At 62.7% G+C, this 15215-nt stretch overlaps 1 protein-coding gene across 2 annotated transcripts in view; it reads right to left on the reverse strand.

The window, feature by feature from the left end:
* The window catches only part of ARVCF (ARVCF delta catenin family member), a 36099-nt gene extending 23245 nt beyond the window's left edge, over positions 1-12854 (reverse strand). For both annotated transcript variants that reach the window (XM_059895682.1, XM_059895681.1), the window contains exon 1: positions 12652-12854. The gene's annotated coding sequence lies outside the window, so the exon portion shown is untranslated. The remainder of the gene's footprint in view (positions 1-12651) is intronic.
* Positions 12855-15215: the final 2361 nt, after the last annotated feature.

Here is a 15215-nt window from a genome sequence, read left to right on the forward strand (position 1 = left end):
AAGGCAGGGACACTTCTGGGGGCCCACGGAGCCCGAGGTCTTGGGAGCTGAGGGCCTGGGGCCGGGCCCAGGGCCAGGGCTGGGGAATGGCCAGGTAACTGCAGGCTGGACACAGCAGAGGAGACCTCGCCCTGGCAGGAGAGTGGGCCAGGTGTAGGTGAGCATCCAGCTGCTGCCCCTCCTCAGTGGGGGAATTGAGCCACAGGGAGCCCGCACCAGAGGCCCCCAAAGGGTCTCGGTTTGAGATTCCTGCCGGGGCAGGTCACAGACACTTGCTCTAAGTCTCCGGGTTCCCTGCCTCTCTGGGTGGACTCGTGGGATGGCGATGGACAGCAGTCCCCCAATCCCAGGCTGCCCCTCCTGCACCTGACCCAGATTCCAGCTGCAGTCGCAGCCCGAGGGCGATGCCTGACAGGCTCCAAGTGGGGGGTCTGGGCAGCGAGGACCCATCTCCTCCACGGTCTCTACAGCAGCAGCCAGCCCAGGGGCACCCCAAGGGCAGGGCAGGGAGGGCTGGGGCTGGTGGTCTCTCTGCCTGCACCAGCAGCCTACCCACTCCAGCCTGGCCATAAGAGGGGAGCCCAGGCATAACGCTGGGGAACGCCAAGGTGCCCCACTGTGCGGGGTGGGCTGGCCTGTTGCCTCCATACCTCCCCCTAGGGTCCCTCTGGGAGGTGGCTCCCCCAACCCCCCATTCCATCTCAGGGAGAGCAGAGCAGCGAGGGGGCAGTTCTGAGGGCCCAGGCTCAGAGCCCCACCCCACCGTGCTCTGGGGTGGGCACAGGGGCCAAGGCATTCCTGAGGCGGAGCCTGAGGCTCACAGCCAGGCTGGGACCAAACCCGACGGATCCAACTGGCACCAGGGCCTGGGAGCCCAGCTCCTACCCAGGGGCCAAGGGGTCCATGAGACCCCGAGGACCACCCCCCCCGAAGGCACAGGTGGGGCAGCTGTCTGGTCAGGCTGAGGGCCGGTGGCCTGTGTGCACCAGTGCCCTCTGCCTGGAACATCCTTTCTCCCTCAAGACGCTGGACCCCTTCTTCCCAGGCCCCCTCTGTCACCATGGCAATGCCCAAGCTTCTCTGAGAGGGACAGAGCCGCTTTGTGGTGGCACAAAGCCCCTTTGAGGGGCGGTGGGGGTTCAGCCCCTGGGAGCCTGTGGCCAGTAAGTCTCTGGGGGGCAAGGCATGGCCCCTCAGCCCAGCCCCCACCAAGGCTGCGGAGCCAAGAAAGATGGAGCAGGAGAGCCTGGTGGTTAGGGGCGGAGACACCCACCCTGGCACCACCTGCTCAGCTGCCCATGGAAGGGACTCTGGGATGAGCCCCAGGGCCCCAGGAGAGGCTCTCTGTGGGGGGCCTCAGAAATTCCCACAGCCTTTCCACCATTTGACAAGAAACATGCTCTCCCTGGATAAGTGGAAGAGGCACTGGCAGTGGGGAAACTCCCTGCCAGACGGGGAACCAGGCACAGGGAGCCCTCGGGGGGCAAGCGGGTCAGATGGCGCGGCCTGGCATCAGGCCTGCTGAGGGGCTGCCCATGTATCCGGGCCTGCCCTACTCATGATCCTGGCCTGCCTTGCCCTGCTGCAGGGACCCCATCTTCGCCTGCCTGCCTTGGGGGAACACAGCCAGCACAGCTGGGTGGCCTGGGGTAGCCTTGCTGCAGCCAGGACCTCAGGACAGGTTTGGGCAAGAGGGAACCTCGCTGTGGCCGGGCTCACTCCAGGGGTTGGGAGATGGGACCCCGAGGGCAATGTGGGTCCAGGGCACAGTGACAGGGACCGAGCGCAGAGCTCCCCGTCCCCACCCCAGAGTGTTGCCCTATCTGTGCCCTGGCCCCGCAGTCAGGGAGGCTCACCCCAGCCATGGAGCCCCTCCCCGTCCCAGTCTGTGGGCCCATGCCACCCTGGCCACTGCTGACCAGGCACTTCGCAGTGCCCCCACATGCTGGGCGCCCTGCCGGGCAGCCCTCCCCAAGTGACCTCAATGTGACCCACTGCAGCTTTGCTAACTAAGCCCCCAGCCTGGGGGTCACAGCCCCCGGGTGGCAGCACGAGGCAGAGCTGGCCCCAGGAGAGATCTGCCCCTTTGTGGGCAGATCCACGCAGGGCCCGGGGGTGGGGGGCTGCCAAGGGGCCAACCCTGACATGGCAGTGCCCCTCATGGTCAGCAAATGAGATGCCCCTGCACCCCGCGGAGGCCTCGTCTCATGCCCCCCACACCCCGCCCGCCTGCTTCCCCGCCAGCATTCCTGCAAGCTGCTGACACTTCTGGGCACTGGGACGGGCCTGCACAGGCCATCGTCAGCAATACCAGGTCCACCTCCCCACAGAGCCCAGCCTGGGACTTCGCCATCCAGGGAGATGGGGCCTGGGGCTCAGCTTCCAGAAGGAGGTTCCCTGGGAAGTGTGAGAGTGAGAAACTGGTTCCCTGTTCCCTCATCAGGAACACCGGGGTCCAGCAGGGAGACTCCAGGCCCTGCAGGCACAGTACCCACAGCCCAGGGGGTGACAGGTGTCAGGAAGACCCTCCAGCTGCCAAGGGTAGAGGCAGGGCAGCTGTGGCCACCTGGCCCTGGATGGATCAAAGGGGAGTGTAGGCAAGAGACCAGAGCACGCCCTGTGGAGGGAGGTTCCATCCTTGCTCCTGAGCACAGCATCAAAGAGCCAGGTCCCCTCTGGTCTGCCCTTGCCCAGGGTCCTGTGTGGCCTCCAGCCAGCACTGGCTCCTCCAGGGGCCCCTGGGAACTCCCATTCTCTCCCAGAAGCTGAGCTGGACGCCAGTCTCTCTGCTCCAGACCCCCTCGCCTGCCTGGGAACCAATTCAGTGCTCCTGAAGCCCGGGAGTGCCCATGGCAACAGGTCCAGACACCACCAGCCTCCATCAGACAGCAAAGTCCTGCCTTTTATATGCAAATGATGACCCAGTGGAACTGGGCAGGGGGCTTCACCCCGCCCCTACCCAGTGCAGACTCTGGGCCCCACAGTGTCCCTGCCTGGCTCCCCACCCCACCCCCACACCACATACCATGAGAGCCTGCTGGGAACCGGACCTGTCTGTGTGTCCTGCCCCCGCCAGGGCGCAGAACACTGCAGCTGGCATGCTGACAATTTGGGGAACTCCTTAAACCCACCCGCAGGCTCACGCGTGCGGCCACCCACAAAGTCATGCACACACACACCCAGAGGCACCCAGGCTGCCCTGTGGGGCCTCGCCTGCCCCGGAAAATGGATGGTAGGTGACCTGACACTCCTGACAGGTCCTTGTGCTGGGGCAGGTAGGACTCAGGCTCCTGGGGGTCAGCGTTCTGGGCAGACTGCATTCCTGTCCTGAACACCTGACAAGGTTGCCCCCACCAAGACCTGTGAGGCCGGCCTGCCCCTGGCTCCACAGCCTGCAGGTGCCCAGCCTCAGTCCACACCGAAGTGTCTCTGTGACAGTAGTGGGGAGCATGGCCGGGCCAGGACCCTGGACAGAAACACCGAGGCTGCACAGACCTGCTCCAGCCCCCACGGCCCAAGGCAGACCCTGCTGCCCCCCGGGGACCCAGGAGAGTTGCCATTTACCAGCACAAACATCAGGGAATAGCTGATGTGCCCTCAAAAGGTTAAAGACGGCCTTGAACTGATGAGCTGGGAACAAACTATAAGGAGAAGGACCGATCGTGGGTGATGAGGATCCTGTGGGGATTTGAAGAAAAACATGGCGGAAGCTAAACAGCAACCGGGACGCTGTCCCCAGGCCGCAGGATGCAAACCCAAGGCAGACCTGCCAAATGGGCAGAAAAGGACACAAAGCTGTCAAGAGGGAAGACAGGAGTGGTGGAAAATGGACCCTGGGAACAAACTCCCCTGGCACAGGAGGTCCCCGAGGGACCCCACAAATGGCCAGGAGCCACCCCCAACAGAGGCCTCCAGCAGGGTTGTCAGGGTCAGGTTGGGGTCTGAGCTTTCCACCCAGAAAGAAGCTGAGCAGATTGCGGTCATGTCAACCCTAGCCTTTACAACTTGCTCTCCCTGGGCTCTGTGCCCCAGCCTCCAGGCTGCTGTCCCTCCGCAGGGCAGGAAGGAGGTCGCCTGGCCTGGCCCGCACCGGACACACCCAAGGCGGCACTGAGGAGGGCCCACGTTGCCGCCAAGCTGCCCACATCCCGGAGGGGCTGGACGTCATCCACGCACAGATGTCAGCTGCAGGACCCTGCTGCCCAGCTATCGTCTCTTGTTTGCAGAAGCTCTTCTATGGCAAGGACCAGCTGACAGCTTTGTTAACAGGGTGCTTCCTTAAGGAAACATCGTGCAAAGTTCCCGGACTGTCAGAGACGATTTGCCACCCCAGGCCTCAGTGTCCCCATCTGCACACTCGGTGTCCCGCAGGCACTGCGGCCCAGGGCCCATGGGTGCAGGGGTCACGGGGCGCCAGCCTCTCCCTGCAGGGCACAGAGCAAAGGCCCCGGAGGACTGGCTGGCAGCCCGCTCGAAGCCTCCTCGTTATCTTGCAAAATGCAGAGAGCAGCAAGTACATTCAGACGAATGAATGGCCTAATTAGGATTTCACAGAGAGTGAAAATATTTTGAAAAGAAAAAGTTTAACTAAAGGCATACTTGAAATACCAAACTCATCAATTGCAAATGACAACCTCGCAAGATGTGCCAGTGGGGCGGGGTGTCTCCTTCTCCCCAGCTGACAATGGGCAGCCTTCCCTGTGGGCGAAAGAAACTGGGCCTCAGCCTCCCCAAATCAGAGCTGCAGGGGGGTGTCCCCGCAGCACAAGACCTAACTCAGGGCGGAGCTGACGACTCTGGGTGCCCCGGTGGAAGGTCACACAGGGACGGGGACGGACGCCCAGGGCCTGGGGAAGAAAGGCCCCTCAGCAGCCTGACAGTCCAGTCCAGGCAGGAGAACGAAGCAGAGCAAGCCAGGGAACAGCCAGAAGCTGACTGTGGCTGGCAAGGCAGGGAGAGGCCCCAGGGGCGAGCTGAGGGGCAGGGGCTGCCCCAAGAGCCACTAGGCCAATGGCCACCTCAGGCTTGCACAGACCACCCAGCACGGCTGGCGTGGCACCGTCCCTCCTGGTGGCCTGGGCCCCGCAGCGCAGTCACACCACCAGCTGTGAGGCACCCTGAGCAAGGAATGGCACAGCCAGAAGCTGGCATGGCTCTCGCACCATAACACAGCGGCCAGCACGAAGTGCCACCTGCGCTGAGCCCCACAGGGTGAGCAGAGCCAGGTCTGAAGCCAAGTTCGGCCTCGTAGAATGTTATTCCTGAGAAGCATGTGCTCCGGAGTGGGAAGGGGCTGGGGGCATCCCTGGGGCCGTGGTCTTCGCTCCTGCCTCTCACGTTGAGCCCCCCCACCCGGGGAATGACCCACGAGTCCAATCACAGAGACCCCTGGATGCCTGGCTGAGGGCCGCCCACAGGCGAGGGCCAGCACCTGGCTCTCTGGCAACGCAGGCAAGATGCTTGCGAGGCAGGTGGACCGGCCAACCCGCCCCGAACTGAGACACAAACAGGCGTGCGTGTGCCTGGCCCAGTGGTGCTGCCACTGGAGGCCCTGGGGGTGCCAAGCCCGCGACCCTAGAGGAAGAGGCCCATTCACCCCCCACAGCATGACAAAGCCACTCGGGCGTGGGACAGCCCATGCCCTCCCAGCCACAGGGAGTCACGCATTCACAGGCCGGATGCTGCAAAGGGGCCCGGATCACTGTGGGGGCTTCTCAGGGGCCTTCCCACAGCAGGGACCTGTTCTCAGTAACCAAGGAGGCTCAGAGGGGCTGGAGACCTGGGGAAACCAGAGCGGGATGCACACGCGCACAGGCCAGCACACCGGGGGTCCCGGGGAGGAGGCCCCAACTGCGTGGACCAACCTGCATCTGCAGGGCAAGTGCGAGGCCGCCCGTGACTTTTCAGAACAGAGACTGGTCAAAGGGAGGCCCCGACCTGATCTTCTAACGGGGCCACAGGCACCTCGAACCTGAGGATGTGGTATGTCACATTTATAATTCCTGGTGATAGAAAACATCAGTCAAGAAACTGTTCAGATACAACCATATCAACACAGTTCAGCCCTTGCCTCACATTTATGTCAAAGTAAATTCTAGACGGATGAAATTTCAAGTGTAGATGCTGACCTGGAAACACCGACAGGAGAAGACGGATGTGTGTTTATCTGGCCACGTGCTAGACAACGCGTGGAACAACAGAAGGATTGAAGGAGGAAGAATTCCACAAATTCCACACAAAACATTAAAAATTTGAACAGTTTTTGAACACGAAAGCCATCATAAGCAAAAATTAAAAGGCTGAAGAAAGACGGATGAAGGCAGAACCCACTCTGTGCGCGGCTGCGACCCCAAGAGGCCCCACGGGGGCCGCGGCCACAGAGGCACAGCCTCCCTCAGCCCGGGTGAGGCTGGTGGAACCAGTGCCCGCGAGGCTGCATGGAAGTGCCTGCGGCAGACACGAAGAGTCCGTTACCAGACTCAAGAAGCGCAGGAGATGGGGAAACAGGAAGAGGCAGAGAGAGAGGGACAGAGAGAAACAGGGAGAAAACCAGGAGAACGAGGGAGGAGGGAGAAACAGGGACAGGAAAAGAGCAGCAAGGGCAGGCACAGCAGGCGAGGCGGTGGGCAGCCTCCCACAGACCTCATTACCTGCCATTTGATGTCTGGTTGGCCTGCCAATCTGAGGCACGGTGGTCCACCAGAAGTTTAGGGGGGTGGGGGCCAGCCCCTGCCACCCTAGGCCCCAGATGCCATGCCACCTGTGCCACCAGCAACGCCACGTCCCAAGGCCTGGTGCTCTGGCCCAGCAAGCCCTGGACACAGGCTGAGCCTCTTCATCCCAATCCACAAGCCCCCACGTGGCCCAGCAGCCTGGCCACTGAGATGCTTGGCCAGACCTTGGTCCTCCCACCTGCCTGGCTGGCAGGTTGCCACACCCGAGGTCCTGTGGAACACAGAGGAAGGAGCAGGCCTCCTGCCCTCTCCTGTCTTACAGCCCTCAGCACAGGACACTCAGGCGTCTGGAGGCTCCTGAGTCTGTAACCACTGCCTTCTCACCACCACCCAAGTGAGGTGCTGGCTGGGCCAGGCTATCCACGCTGGACACCCAGGGACACAGAATCCACAGGGCTGGGTGGGCTGAGCCTCCCACAGAGACGGGGCTGGGCGGGGCAGGGGCAGAGGGCCAGGCTGGGGCCTGGGCTCCTGCAGTGGAGCAGCACAAGTGGCCACCACACTCTGCAAATCAGGCAACACAGCAAACTGACAGAGTGGTACCAGCAGGGCTCACTTCCCACCACACAGGGTTCTGGGGGCCACAGGGACCACTCAGCCTCCGTCCCTGCTACACTTCCCGGGCACCATGCCTCGTGCCCCTGGAGCTGTGATTAGCAGAGGAGCCCACGTGGCAGGGCCAGCACCAGCGCCCTCGCCATGAACACAGCAGTCACGGCCCCTCCCCACTCTGACGGTGGCCCAGGGTGGCTGTGTGTGCCAGAGGCCATCTGGCCCTTTCAGACAAAGCCTCCTCCCGGCCTCAGTGCCCTCCTCCAGGAGCTGCGGCATGTGGGCCCATTGCCTGTCCTGGCTGGCAGCTCCAACCTCCCTGGTGCAGCAGGGACTACCCTGAGCCGGGAGCGAAGCTGACGGCCTGTGCGACACCAGACACCGCCATGCCAGGCATCCAAGTCAAGGAGGGTGCGGACCAGTCCAGCTAATGTCCTGGTGGGTGGTCCCCAGTGCACGCTTGTCCCTCAAGCCAGACGTCCCTCAAGCCGGTATCTGTGGTCCATACCCAGGCCATCGGTGAATTCAAGTAGGGGTGGCAGGAGGCCCCATGTCCAGCCTTGTCCAGACCAGGGCCCTGTGCCCACCAGGTTGAGGCTGGCCGGAAGCACACACCACTCAGGCCACAGTCCATCCCTCCATGGACCACACCCACCAGCCCACCACCCGTGTGAGGAGGGGACATCCCTGGAGGAGGTCAGCATGTCCAGACACCCATCCGGCTGGCTCCACATCCTGCAAGGAACCAGAGGGCACCTGGTGAAGCCAACCGGCGGGGTTGAGTCCCTTCTGGATGGGGCCAGAGCCCCAGGTGGGCACTGTCATCCCTGACCCAAGGGCGTCTGGTGGTGCTCCAACACAGACTCACTCCCACACGACCGTGCGTGTTCTCACCCCCACCCCACTGGGACTGTCACGTCTACAGTTTGCATCAGCTGCCACGGTCCCTCCTGGGTGTTTCTTACGCTGTTGACTGTCCTTCAAAACCCTGACCATTTTGAGCCGATGATAACGTCTCCCTTCTCCAGAGGTTGGGTGTGCTCTGTTGTGATAAACTCCCACACCAGGATCTCACTGGCCTGTTCAGGGGGTCATGGCCCCCAGGGGTCTGCCCCCCTCACCTGCCCTGGGGCACAGGCTGCCTGCCTCTCTCCTGAGGCTCCCCGAGGCCAGCCCCCATCCATGTCCCTCCTAGGCCAGCAGCCAGCCTCCCAGTCCCGGACCAAGGACCATGCAGCTTCCTGTCTCGGCCAGTGGTCTGGGGACGCGTTCCCTCTCCTTGTATCTAGGTCTGGGGAAGTTGCCAAAGTGTTTGTGTTGTAAAAATGAAAAACAGGGCACCACAGACAGGCTGGAGGCCACCTCCAGGAGATCACAGTGGCAGAAGCTCTCTCCCCTTGGCTCTGCAGTGTTTACCAGGTTGTTCCAAGCTTCTGTCCAACCTTCCTTTGTGGACATGGCTCATTTGTGGGCCTGCGAGTGGGTCTCTCTGCCTCACAGTAGCCCCTTCATCAGGGGGAGGGGCTTCAAGTCAGGGTGGGATCATGGGGGTAGATCAGGATGCCAGGGCCAGAGGCAAGGAAGAACGGGGAGCTTGAGCCAGCCGTGTGTGTGCACGCGTGTACACGTGTGTGCGTGGGCACCTGGGAGGGGAGGCGTGGTTGGGAGTCTGCCCACCCGCTGTACCCTCCCCACCCACAGCAGGACCTGCTGCTCCCACCCTGAGGTCTGAGGCTCAGGGATCAGCTTTTGCTTAGAATGTGATGCTTCTGGGGCACGTCTGCTTTTGGTTTAAACGTTCACATAGACCTTGTCCCATGGAGAACCACGTGCCTTTCTTATCAGTCCTGATAACCGCCAGCCTCTCCCCAGTGCTGGCTGTGCCCCATCATCTCGGACTCTCACTAGGGGCCTGGGGTCAGCCCAGGACACCATTTTATAGACGGGGAAACCAGGTCCAGGCAAGGCAGCGCTGGGCCAGGATTTGAACTCAGGTCTTCCTGTCCTTAGGACACACCACCCCCCAATCCAGCCACAGGAAGAATGTGGCTCCCACCTCGTGGGACTCCAGCAGGCCAATAACTCCACAAATGCAGAGGAGGGCCGGGAGTCAATGCCAGTGTGGGGGGTGGGAGGGCATCTGCAGGGCTGCAGGTGGGGAGGGGGCCTGAGGGAACTTCCTGCAGGAGGGTGGGAGCAGGGGGGCAGGGAGGGTCTGGGGACGCAGGGTGGCGTTGGGACCTGAGGTGGGGTCTGTGTCCCCAGGGCGCCTCATCTCAGCAGCACTGTACAGATGGGGGGTGGGGGGAACAGAACCTCATAAGAGCCCTGGGGCCATGGACAGACAGATGGACAGGTCTGAGATACGAAGGTAGAAGCATTGATGGGATTTGTGCCGAGAGAGTGGGGGTACCTGTCTCAGGGAGCCCTTTCTAGCACCCCTCAGAGTTGGTCCTGGCCAAGGACCCTGCACCAAGAGCCTCGGGGCCAAGGGACCCACCCCCAGCCTTGAAAAGGCCTGTTGTGTCCCCGACTGGGGCAGGAGGCCTCTGCAAGGGCTGGCCAAGAGCCACAACAGCACAGACCACAGATGTCTGACAGCACGAGGCAGCCCCCATGTGCACAAACCAAGTCCGGCAGAGGGACAGGCAGCTCAGGGCCGCAGTGGGTGATGAGGAGCCCGGGTGAGGGTCAGGCCGGCCTGACTGAGAGCTCGCTCTGCACTCGAGCCTTGAGTCCTGCTCCACCACAGCAAATCCTGACGTGCCCTTCCAGGCCGCTGGTCACTCTGCACATCTTGAAAAGGCGCCACTTCGGCTGCACCCTTGTTTTACAGAGGTCACTGAGGCAGAGAGAGGCACAGCCCTGCGCTGAGTGGCAGACGCAGAGACCTTGCCCGGACCCCTGGGCAGTGGCAAGATGGCCTATGGGGGTCAGGGAGGCGCCTAGGGCACACGCCTGAAGGAGGACCCCACCTCCACGGTCCCTGCTGGAGCCTGTGCTCAACCACCCCGCCACCCAGCCCTCGGCCTCCCTCTGCTGTACCGAGGCGGTGAGGGCACAGGGTACTGAGGGGCGTTGCCCAGGGTCCTTGCCCCTCTCCACCTCCCCACCCTGAACAGGGGGCCTGGAGAAAGCAGAGCTCCAGCCTCCCAGCGGGTGCCTTGGCGGGTGCCTCGGGAAGGGTCCCCACCTCTGAGGGAGGCTGGGTGGAGCCAGTCTTGCTGGCCATGGCAGTCCTGGGTGCCCTCTGGTGGCTGCACTCAGCTTGTTGCTGCTTTGCTAGAGGCCGCTGGCCCCTCAGGGTCCACTGGGGCAGTGGTAAGCGCTGTGCCTCACACACACACAGCCTGGGCTGGGGGCCCTGTAGGTGATGTGGATGTCCACCAGCTCTGGGCTCTTCTTTCCAACCTGTGAAATAGGCTGAGCTGTGCAGCTCTCCCATTCAGGAAGCCCCAGGAAGGAATACCTGACCCTGAGTCTCTCTTGGTTACTCTCTGATTCCGGGGCTCCTGCAGAGTGGCCGAGGCCTCATCCTAGTCTTGATGGAAGCTGGCAGCAAGGGAACAGATGCCTTCCCCGACCCGAACCACTGTTGGGGAAGGTCCCAGAACCCCTCGCTGCCTCCCTGGCATCCCACAGCACCCCAGCTCTGTCCCCTCCCTCCCTCTGCTGACGCCAGCCCAGGGCACATGCTAGGGGCTGGTCGAGGCTCTGCTGGGCCTGGTGTCCCCACCCTCCTCTGCGCTACAGTTCTTAGCTCCTCTTGGAAGTGCAGGATCCCACTGCTCGTGGTCCCAGGCCTGTCTCCTGGGATGAAGGGGAGTGAACCCACCTGAATCCTTGTGCAGCACAAACAGGGATGGAGGTGCAGCCTCCAGGGAAACTGGGAGATGCAAAGGGACCCCTGAGGGGCCACCCTGGGGGAGGCACACAGCCCAGATTGGGGGGCAGCTCTAACCTGGCAGGACTAAGGGCTGGCCCAGCTCACCCAGGAGGCACCTGGTCAACAGGTACTTGTGCCCATGAGGAGAGTAGGGTGAGGGCTGGCCGGGCTGTGCTTATGTGACCTCCTCCCCAGGCCAGAACCAGAGTCCTGAGCACAGCAAGTGCTCTGTGCCCAGTCCTGTGCTGGGTGCCAGTGCACCTCAGACTTGGGGGCATGGGGCGGCAGGGAACAGACAGGGTACTGTGGATGGGACAGGGCAAGGCTGGGGGAAAGCACGAGTGCCCAATTCACAGCCCCACACGCTGTGGCCAGACCCCAGGTCCAGACCACCTACTCGGGAACTGACTGCTGTGGGTCCAGCACTGTCCCAGGTCCAGATACACTGAGCCCAGGACAGGTGGGACCTGCTTGGGGTGGGCAGACCTCTGGCAGCCTGGACCTGGGAGTGGAGGTTCCCAGTGCAGCCCTGTGTGTGTCCTCATGGGGGAGGTTGCCCCACAGGTGCTAAGCCGGTCACCATCCAACCCCCTGGGTTCATAAACCCTGACCCGGCGTGTGCCCTGCTCGGTGACTCGGGAAAGGGGTGTGAGTGAGGGATTATACAATGAATCGATCCTAAAGAATGAAACCCTTGGGGCAGTTCTTTTCTTTTCCTTGTTCCTAAACACGCCTGGGTCTAAAGGGGAAGGCCGCTGGAGTCCCCGAGTTGCGTTTTCACTGGGACACGTTATGCAGAGATTAGAAACGGTGACATATTGTAATAACCCAATATTTAATTAAAGATTAAAATAGGAAGGCTGGGGATCTCCGGCTGCCCGCCCAGGGTAACACCACGGCAAACCTGGGCCGAGTCCCACTACGAGTAGAGGGGACACGCCTCAGCCAGGGGTCCGGGGGCCCGCCGACAGGGCGCAGGGGTGGCGAGGAGGGGGACCCAGGTTGGGGCTCCGGGCAGGAACCCCAGGCAGCGTTCCCTCCCTCGTCCTCTGGGCGGCGGGAGCAGCGCGGCGCCGGGACATCCCTCGGCCCGGCCGTGCCGGTGCTTCCCGGCGGCGCGCCGCCCCAGGAAAGTTCCCCCGCCCCGGGCCCCTCCGGCCGATGGAAAGTTTCCGTGGCTGCGCGGCGCCAGCTCCAGGCGCCGGGTCGAGCAGGGGGAGGACACGGCTCATATTGGCCGCGGCTTGAGGGGCGCGCGGACCGAGGCGCACGGCCGGTCGGGCAGGACCCGAAGCTGCGCACAAAGGGACCCGCCCCCGTCAGTCCGGGGTCTTGCGCACCGCGGCGCGGGCTCGGTGCCGGTGGAGCAGAGCCGGGCTGGACCCCCGGCCTTGACCCCTGCCCGGACCTCGATTCGGGCCCCTGCCCATCCCGCAGCCCCGATCCCGGCCCCGACCCCGGTCCCCGGCCCGAGCCTACCTGGAGCGCGGCGTGGGCGGCGCCGCAGCGCGGCCCCCGCCCCAGACGGGCGTCCCCGGGTCCCTCGGCGCGCGGCGTCCCCGGGCGGGCGCAAGTAACTGTCCCAGGGCCTCCGCTCGCGCCGGTGCAGGACTCACGCCCCCAGCCCAGCGCAGCCCAGACTAACCCTCCGCCCCTCTCGCGGCCCGTGCGCAAAAGAGGCCTGCCGGCGCGGCGACCCTCGCCCCGCCCCTCCGCCGCCAGTGTTTCCATTGGTCGGGAGGCCCGGCAGCCGGCACCGATTGGACGGGCGCGGAGAGATACCGGCTTGCCATTGGGCGCTCCGGCTGTCCGTCTCTGCCGACCACGGCCCCTCGTGGAGTAGCGGAGGCCCGGGCACCTGCCGGGACCTCTGCGGCTGAGGTCGGGGCCGCGGGCCGCCCCTTCCGGCGGGCCGCCCCCTCCCGGCCGCCTTCGAGGAAGTCCCCGGACCGTCTGGCCCGAGCTGGGAAGGGAGCAGGCCCGGCGCCCCATCCCCGGACTCGGGCCGGGTCGCCTGCATCACCACCCCCAGTTCCCAGGTATCCTGCTCCAGCGCCTGCTGTTGGCCCGGCGCTGGGCGCCACGCCCTCCCTTCAGCGTCAATTGTATTCCCCACAATCCGCGAGGGAGCGTTCTGCTGCCCTCCCATTTTACAGACGGGAAACCGAGGCTCAGAGAGGTTCTCACTAGCTTTAGGTCACCGGGGCTCCAACCCAGTCCATCTGACTCCGGGGCCCGGGCGCTCTCCCACCCTCATTGCCCCAGGGTTCCCACTATGGAGGCCGGAGTGGGTGGGGCTGGCAGTTTTTCCAAGGGTAGAAAGGGACCGCTCGGTGAACAGCGGTTTTCCTCCTTGGTCAGTGATGACTCGACAGACACCGTGGGCTCAGCCCATCCTGCAGGGCCCCAGGGACTGGCCTCCCTCATGCGGCTCACCGAAAGGCCACAGGTCTGGGCCTGGGGAGGAGAAGTTTGTGTTCATTTTCCCCGCGTTCTGGTGTCCATTTCCTCCACCCTACCTGGGGTCATGCAGGATCCCTGTGGGGCTCAGCCACCCGAGTTGGGTTTAGCACAGGTTACATTTCCCTGCCAGGTGGAGAGCAGCCACCTGGTCCCTGCAGTGACACAGGGCACACACATGACCACAAATGGGACCACAACCCTAGGCCAGCTCCAGGTAACTTTGGGGTGCAGGGGGCACCAGTGTGGATGCTGCCCACTGGGGCTTGTTTCAGGGGGTCCCTGACCAGTGACCCTGGCTCGTGCGTGGTTCTAAGCCGTTCTTGCTCTGGTTGCACCTGGAGATGACCAGATCCTCAGCTCACCATATTCCCCAAGGCTGCACAGAGCCACATGGCCCACCACAGTGCTAATTGGGGGGACAGCGGGGGTAGAGACATTCATGTCTTATCCACCCACATCAGGGGTCCACTGTGTTCACCCAGAAGTTCCTCGGTCAGAACGAAGAAAAGGAAATGATTTGGGGCCAGAATTCACCACTGGTACCACATTGGGTTCCCCTGTACCCTGGCATACATGACAAATCAACCCCCAGCAGCCATTCAGAGCCAGGCAGCCACAGCCAACTGACTGGAATTGGTACTGGACGTGTCACCAGCACTGGAAGTGACAGCCACTTGGCACCCTGGCACAGGGATATTGCTTGAAGCTCTGGGCAGGCAGAATGAAGGTTCCCTCTCCAGAACATGGCAGACCCTTTCCTATACTTAGGAGTGGATTTAATTAGCCCAAAGTTCTCTGTGGATCTCTCCAAGGGCATTGGGCCCTGGTCCTCCTGCAGCCCCTCCTCTCACAATGACCTTGTGGCCCAGCACCACCCCTTTCCCACACACTTGCTGATGGTGGCAAGAGGGGCTGGACAGACCTCTGCTGAGAGGGCAAAGGGGAGAATTGTGCACCAAAATCGGCCCAAGTGAGGACTCCCTCCATCCCCCCTCATCCCTACCCCCCCCCTCCTGACAGGCTTCCAGAGGCCTGTCTGCCCTCAAGCTGGCTCACCAGCTGCACGGAGGGTCGGGGCAGGCAGTGCCAGTTCCACGAGGACCCACCATGACCCAGGCTGCAGATGGGGGTCAGAAACAGAGTGCAGGAGAGATGGTCTCTACCCCTAGACCACTGTCACAGGGCCCAGTAGCCTGGTCTCCTATATTTCGCCCTCTCTACCTGGCTTCTGGCCAACTCTGTAGGGGCATACCTGGGGCATGTGAGGAAAGCTGCAGGGAGAAAAAGGTTTCAGCCGGATATTAAGAAGAACTTCCCAACAGTTGCAGATGCATGAGATCAAAAGGGTGACCACACAAGGTAATGAGCTCCCCATCTGAGGATGTATCTATGTATGTATTTATGTATTTTCTTTTTTAGATTTTTTTTGACGTGGACCATTTTTAAAGTCTTTATTGAATTTGTTACAGTATTGCTTCTGTTTTACATTTTGGTTTTTTGGCCGTGGGGCATGTGGGATCTTAGCTCCCTGACCAGGGATCGAACCTGCACCCCCTGCATTGGAAGGTGAAGTCTTAACC

Source organism: Balaenoptera ricei, chromosome 14 (assembly GCF_028023285.1).
Source record: "Balaenoptera ricei isolate mBalRic1 chromosome 14, mBalRic1.hap2, whole genome shotgun sequence".
Classification (NCBI taxonomy): Eukaryota; Metazoa; Chordata; class Mammalia; order Artiodactyla; family Balaenopteridae; genus Balaenoptera; species Balaenoptera ricei.